Raw genomic sequence first — 6,414 nt, 5'->3', positions numbered from 1 at the left:
CGCGGCTCTGCTCCGTACACCTCATACACACGCGGCTCTGCTCCGTACACCTCGTACACGCGCGGCTCTGCTCCGTACACCTCGTACACGCGCGGCTCTGCTCCGTACACCTCGTACACACGCGTCTCTGCTCCGTACACCTCATACACACCTCTTCCGACAAGCCTACAACCTGCAGTAAACACCACTGCACGACCAGCTCTACCCTCACCTACTGTATCCTCACCCATCCCTTGTAGACTGTGAGCCCTCGCGGGCAGGGTCCTCGCTCCTCCTGTACCAGTCGCTGACTCGTTTTGTTAAGATTATGTAAATGCTTTTGTTATGTATATCCCTATCACATGTAAAGCGCCATGGAATAAATGGCGCTATAATAATAAATAATAAATAAATAAATACACACGCGGCTCTGCTCCGTACACCTCGTACACGCGCGGCTCCGCTCCGTACACCTCGTACACACGCGGCTCTGCTCCGTACACCTCGTACACACACGGCTCTGCTCCGTACACCTCGTACATACGCGGCTCTGCTCCGTACACCTCGTACACACGCGGCTCTGCTCCGTACACCTCGTACACACACGGCTCTGCTCCGTACACCTCGTACACGCGCGGCTCCGCTCCGTACACCTCGTACACACGCGGCTCTGCTCCGTACACCTCGTACACACACGGCTCTGCTCCGTACACCTCGTACATACGCGGCTCTGCTCCGTACACCTCGTACACACGCGGCTCTGCTCCGTACACCTCGTACACACACGGCTCTGCTCCGTACACCTCGTACACACACGGCTCTGCTCCGTACACCTCGTACATACGCGGCTCTGCTCCGTACACCTCGTACACACGCGGTTCTGCTCCGTACACCTCGTACACACGCGGCTCTGCTCCGTACACCTCGTACACGCGCGGCTCCGCTCCGTACACCTCGTACACGCGCGGCTCTGCTCCGTACACCTCGTACACACGCGGCTCTGCTCCGTACACCTCGTACACACGCGGCTCTGCTCCGTACACCTCGTACACACGCGGCTCTGCTCCGTACACCTCGTACACACGCGGCTCTGCTCCGTACACCTCGTACACACGCGGCTCTGCTCCGTACACCTCGTACACACGCGGCTCTGCTACATCCACACTGTAAACCCCTCCTGACCCCACACATAAACTTCAGCTCATCCAGCACCATGACAACCAGCACAGCAGAGTCCTGCATCCACTGAGGCCCCTGATCATGTGACCCCTGACTCCTCCCCTCCTGTGACCTCATCACAGCTCCTGTGCGCACAGAGCAGCCATATATGTGGTGGCGGCTCTGCAGGTGGAGGTATGTGGAGACCCCATTACTGGGCGCAGGGGGCATTAACCCCTTCAGCACGGAGACTCTTTTGGGGTCTTGTGTTGCCCCTTTATAAGAATCATAAGGTTTTTGTTCTGTTTCCTGTAATAGATACATACGACCCAACTATGGAGACAGGAAGGGAGGAAACGTATTGTTCTCATAGTACAGGACCCCTTTACTGCCCCACAGTGTAATGCCCCCATTATGGCCATTATACAGTATGTATGATTCCCACACACAGTGTAATGCCCCCATTATGGCCATTATACAGTATGTATGATGCCCCTCACACAGTGTAATGCCCCCATTATGCCCCTTATGCAGGATGCATGATGCCCCCCCACAGTGTAATGCCCCTTATGTGGTATGTATGATGCCCCCACACAGTGTAATGCCCCCATTATGGCCATTATACAGTATGTATGATGCCCCTCACACAGTGTAATGCCCCCATTATGCCCCTTATGCAGGATGTATGATGCCCTCCACAGTGTAATGCCTCCGTTATGCCCCTCATGCAGGATGTATGATGCCCCCCACACAGTGTAATGACCCCATTATGCCCCTTATGCAGTATGTATGATGCCCCCACACAGTGTAATGCCCCCATTATGCCCCTTATGCAGTATGTATGATGCCCCCACACAGTGTAATGCCCCCATTATGCCCCTTATGCGGTATGTATGATGCCCCCCACAGTGTAATGCCCCCATTATGCCCCTTATGCAGTATGTATGATGCCCCCCCACAGTGTAATGCCCCCATTTTGCCCCTTATGCAGTATGTATGATGCCCCCCACAGTGTAATGCCCCCATTATGCCCCTTATGCAGTATGTATGATGCCCCTCACACAGTGTAATGCCCCCATTATGGCCATTATACAGTATGTATGATGCCCCTCACACAGTGTAATGCCCCCATTATGCCCCTTATGTGGTATGTATGATGCCCCCACACAGTGTAATGCCTCCGTTATGCCCTTTATGCAGGATGTATGATGCCCCCACACAGTGTATTGCCCCCATTATGCCCCTTATGCAGGATGTATGATGCCCCCACAGTGTAATGCCCCTATTATGCCCCTTATGCAGTATGTATGATGCCCCACACAGTGTAATGCCCCCATTATGCCCCTTATGCAGTATGTATGATGCCCCCACACAGTGTAATGCCCCCATTATGCCCCTTATGTAGTATGTATGATGCCCCACACAGTGTGATGCCCCCATTATGCCCCTTATGCAGTATGTATGATCCCCCCCATACAGTGTAATGCCCCCATTATGCCCCTTGTGCAGTATGTATGATGCCCCTCACACAGTGTAATGCCCCCATTATGCCCCTTATGCAGGATGTATGATGCCCCCACACAGTGTAATGCCCCCATTATGCCCCTTATGCAGTATGTATGATGCCCCCACACAGTGTAATGCCCCCATTATGCCCCTTATGCAGGATGTATGATGCCCTCCACAGTGTAATGCCTCCATTATTGCCCCTTATGCAGGATGTATGATGCCCCTCACACAGTGTAATGCCCCCATTATGGCCATTATACAGTATGTATGATGCCCCTCACACAGTGTAATGCCCCCATTATGCCCCTTATGCAATATGTATAATGCCCCCCCACAGTGTAATGCCTCCGTTATGCCCCTTATGCAGGATGTATGATGCCCCCACACAGTGTAATGCCCCCATTATGCCCCTTATGCAGTACGTATGATGTCCCCACACAGGGTAATGCCCCCATTATGCCCCTTATGTAGTATGTATGATGCCCCCACACAGGGTAATGCCCCCATTATGACTCTTATGTAGTATGTATGATGCCCCCACACAGGGTAATGCCCCCATTATGACTCTTATGTAGTATGTATTATGCCCCCACACAGTGTAATGCCCCCATTATGCCCCTTATGCAGTATGTATGATGCCCCCACACAGTGTAATGCCCCCATTATGCCCCTTATGCAGTATGTATGATGCCCCCACACAGTGTAATGCCCCCATTATGCCCCTTATGCAGGATGTATGATGCCCTCCACAGTGTAATGCCTCCATTATTGCCCCTTATGCAGGATGTATGATGCCCCTCACACAGTGTAATGCCCCCATTATGGCCATTATACAGTATGTATGATGCCCCTCACACAGTGTAATGCCCCCATTATGCCCCTTATGCAATATGTATAATGCCCCCCCACAGTGTAATGCCTCCGTTATGCCCCTTATGCAGGATGTATGATGCCCCCACACAGTGTAATGCCCCCATTATGCCCCTTATGCAGTACGTATGATGTCCCCACACAGGGTAATGCCCCCATTATGCCCCTTATGTAGTATGTATGATGCCCCCACACAGGGTAATGCCCCCATTATGACTCTTATGTAGTATGTATTATGCCCCCACACAGTGTAATGCCCCCATTATGCCCCTTATGTTGTATGTATTATGCCCCCACACAGTGTAATGTCCCCATTATGCCCGTTATGCAGTACGTATGATGCCCCCACAGTGTAATGCCCCCATTATGCCCCTTATGCAGTACTTATGCTGCCCCCACACAGTGTAATTCCCTCATTATGTCCCTTATGCAGGATGTATGATGCCTCCACACATTGTAATGCCCCCATTATGCTCTTTTTGCAATATGTTTGATGCCCCCCACACAAAGTAATGTTCCTACAGTACCACCTTCCCCCCACACACAGTACAATGTTCCCATAGTATCGCCTGAGGTCCTGCAGTTGAAATAATCCCTCTGGAGTTGGTTTTCCCTCTGCCTGCTCCCCTACATGTATACCCTCGAGCATGTATACATGTATGTTGGGGAGCAGGCCTTACTAGATATCGAGGCTTTGTACAGTAATATACTGCCTGAGGATGATATCAGAGGAGCATGAGATTTACCAATTATCCTTATGGTAGCATGAGACGGACTCTACAACCCACAGAAGTTGATCAGGTAGTGCTGCTTATCCAGGATGGCACATCAATGCGAGCTGTGGCAAGAAGGTTTGCTGTGTCTGTCAGCGTAGTGTCCAGAGGCTGGAGGCACTACCAGGAGACAGGCCAGTACACAAGGAAACGTGGAGGGGGCCGTATGAGGACAACAACCCAGCAGCAGGACTGCTACCTCTGCCTTTGTGCAAGGAGGAGCATTGCCAGAGCCCTGCAAAATGACCTCCAGCAGGCCACAAATGTGCATGTGTCTGCACAAACAGTTAGAAACCAACTTCATGAGGGTGGTATGAGGGCCCGACGTCCACAGATGGGGGTTGTGCTCACAGCCCAACACCGTGTAGGACGCTTGGTATTTGCCACAGAAAACCACGATTGGCCAAGTCGACACTGGCGCCCTGTGCTCTTCACAGATGAAAGCAGGTTCACACTGAGCACATGTGACAGATGTGTCTGGAGATGCCGTGGAGATATATATACAGGGATTCAGGTCTGGGGAAAGAGCGGGCCAGTCCATAGCTTCAATGCCTTCATCTTGCAGGAACTGCTGACACACTCCAGCCACATGAGGTCTGGCATTCTCCTGCTTTAGGAGGAACCCAGGGTCAACCGCACCAGCATATGGTCTCACAAGGGGTCTGAGGATCTCATCTCGGTACCTAATGGCAGTCAGGCTACCTCTGGCGAGCACATGGAGGGCTGTGCGGCCCTCCAAAGAAATGCCACCCCACACCATTACTGATCCACTGCCAAACCGTTCATGCTGAAGGATGTTGCAGGCAGCAGATCGCTCTCCACGGTGTCTCCACACTCTATCACGTCTCTCACATGTGCTCAGTGTGAACCTGCTTTCATCTGTGAAGAGCACAGGGCGCCAGGGGCGACTTTGCCAATCCTGGTGTTCTGTGGCAAATGTCAAGCGTCCTGCACGGTGTTGGGCTGTGAGCACAACCCCCATCTGTGGACGTCGGGCCCTCATGGAGTCGGTTTCTAACCGTTTGTGCAGACACATGCACATTTGTGGCCTGCTGGAGGTCATTTTGCAGGGCTCTGGCAGTGCTCCTCCTGTTCCTCCTTGCACAAAGGAGGAGGTAACGGTCCTACTGCTAGGTTGTTGCACTCCTATGGCTCCCTCCACATCTCCTGGTATCTGCTCCATGCTCTGGACACTGTGCTGACAGACACATCTACCCTTCTTGCCACAGCTCGCACTGATGTGCCATCCTGGATAAACTGCACTACCTGAGCAACTTCTGTGGGTTGTACCGTAGACATCGCCTCATGCTACTGTACCTGAAAAATTGACCAAAACAACAGCCAAAAAGGATGAGAACAAGAGAGATGGTCTGTGGTCACCACCTGCAGAACCACTCCTTTATAGGGGGTATCTGGCTAGTTGCCGATCATTTCTACCAGTTGTCTGTCCCATTTGCACAACAGCAGGAGAAATTGATTCACAATCAGTGTTGCTTCATAACTGGACAGGTAGATTTCACAGAAGTGTTATTGACTTGGAGTTACATTGTGTTGTTTAAGTGTTCCCTTTATTTTTTGAGCAGTGTGTGTGTATATATAAAATATATTTACATATTTTTATTGATCATATTAAAATTGTGCATATATATCGTGCAAGACAAATTTGTTTTGCATCAGGTTGGAGATGACTACGGAATTGCACCCAATTTCACAAATTATATACTATTATCCAAATGATTAAAGGTTCATTATTATGCAGTCAAGTATAGTTGATTTGATAATCAGAATTATACTATATCAAATAATAAAGGAGATTATTTATGAAAAATTCTAAAGAGACTAGATACCACCTATAAAGTACTCTTGTGCCATATTTCAATATGAAATTGATATGACAAGATTGATAGATTATTAATTACTAGAGATGAGCGAATGTTTTGATGTTCCGGTTCGGCGAATAAACCTGTAACATCAAAAAAATGTTTGGGCTCCCGATCACGGACACGAAAATGGCCCGAATATCTCTGGTTTCCCGCACTGTCATCTGCGTGACATCGTGGGAATCAGGGCCTGTGATTGGCTGTAATATAGCTACCACCGGACACAGCGCTGCAGGGACCATACT

The sequence above is a fragment of the Phyllobates terribilis genome, unplaced genomic scaffold (assembly GCF_046119375.1).
Source record: "Phyllobates terribilis strain yellow unplaced genomic scaffold, ASM4611937v1 Scaffold_489__1_contigs__length_1346288, whole genome shotgun sequence".
Taxonomy (NCBI): Eukaryota; Metazoa; Chordata; class Amphibia; order Anura; family Dendrobatidae; genus Phyllobates; species Phyllobates terribilis.
The sequence above is the reverse complement of the archived record's forward strand: the minus strand, read 5'-3'. Positions refer to the sequence as shown.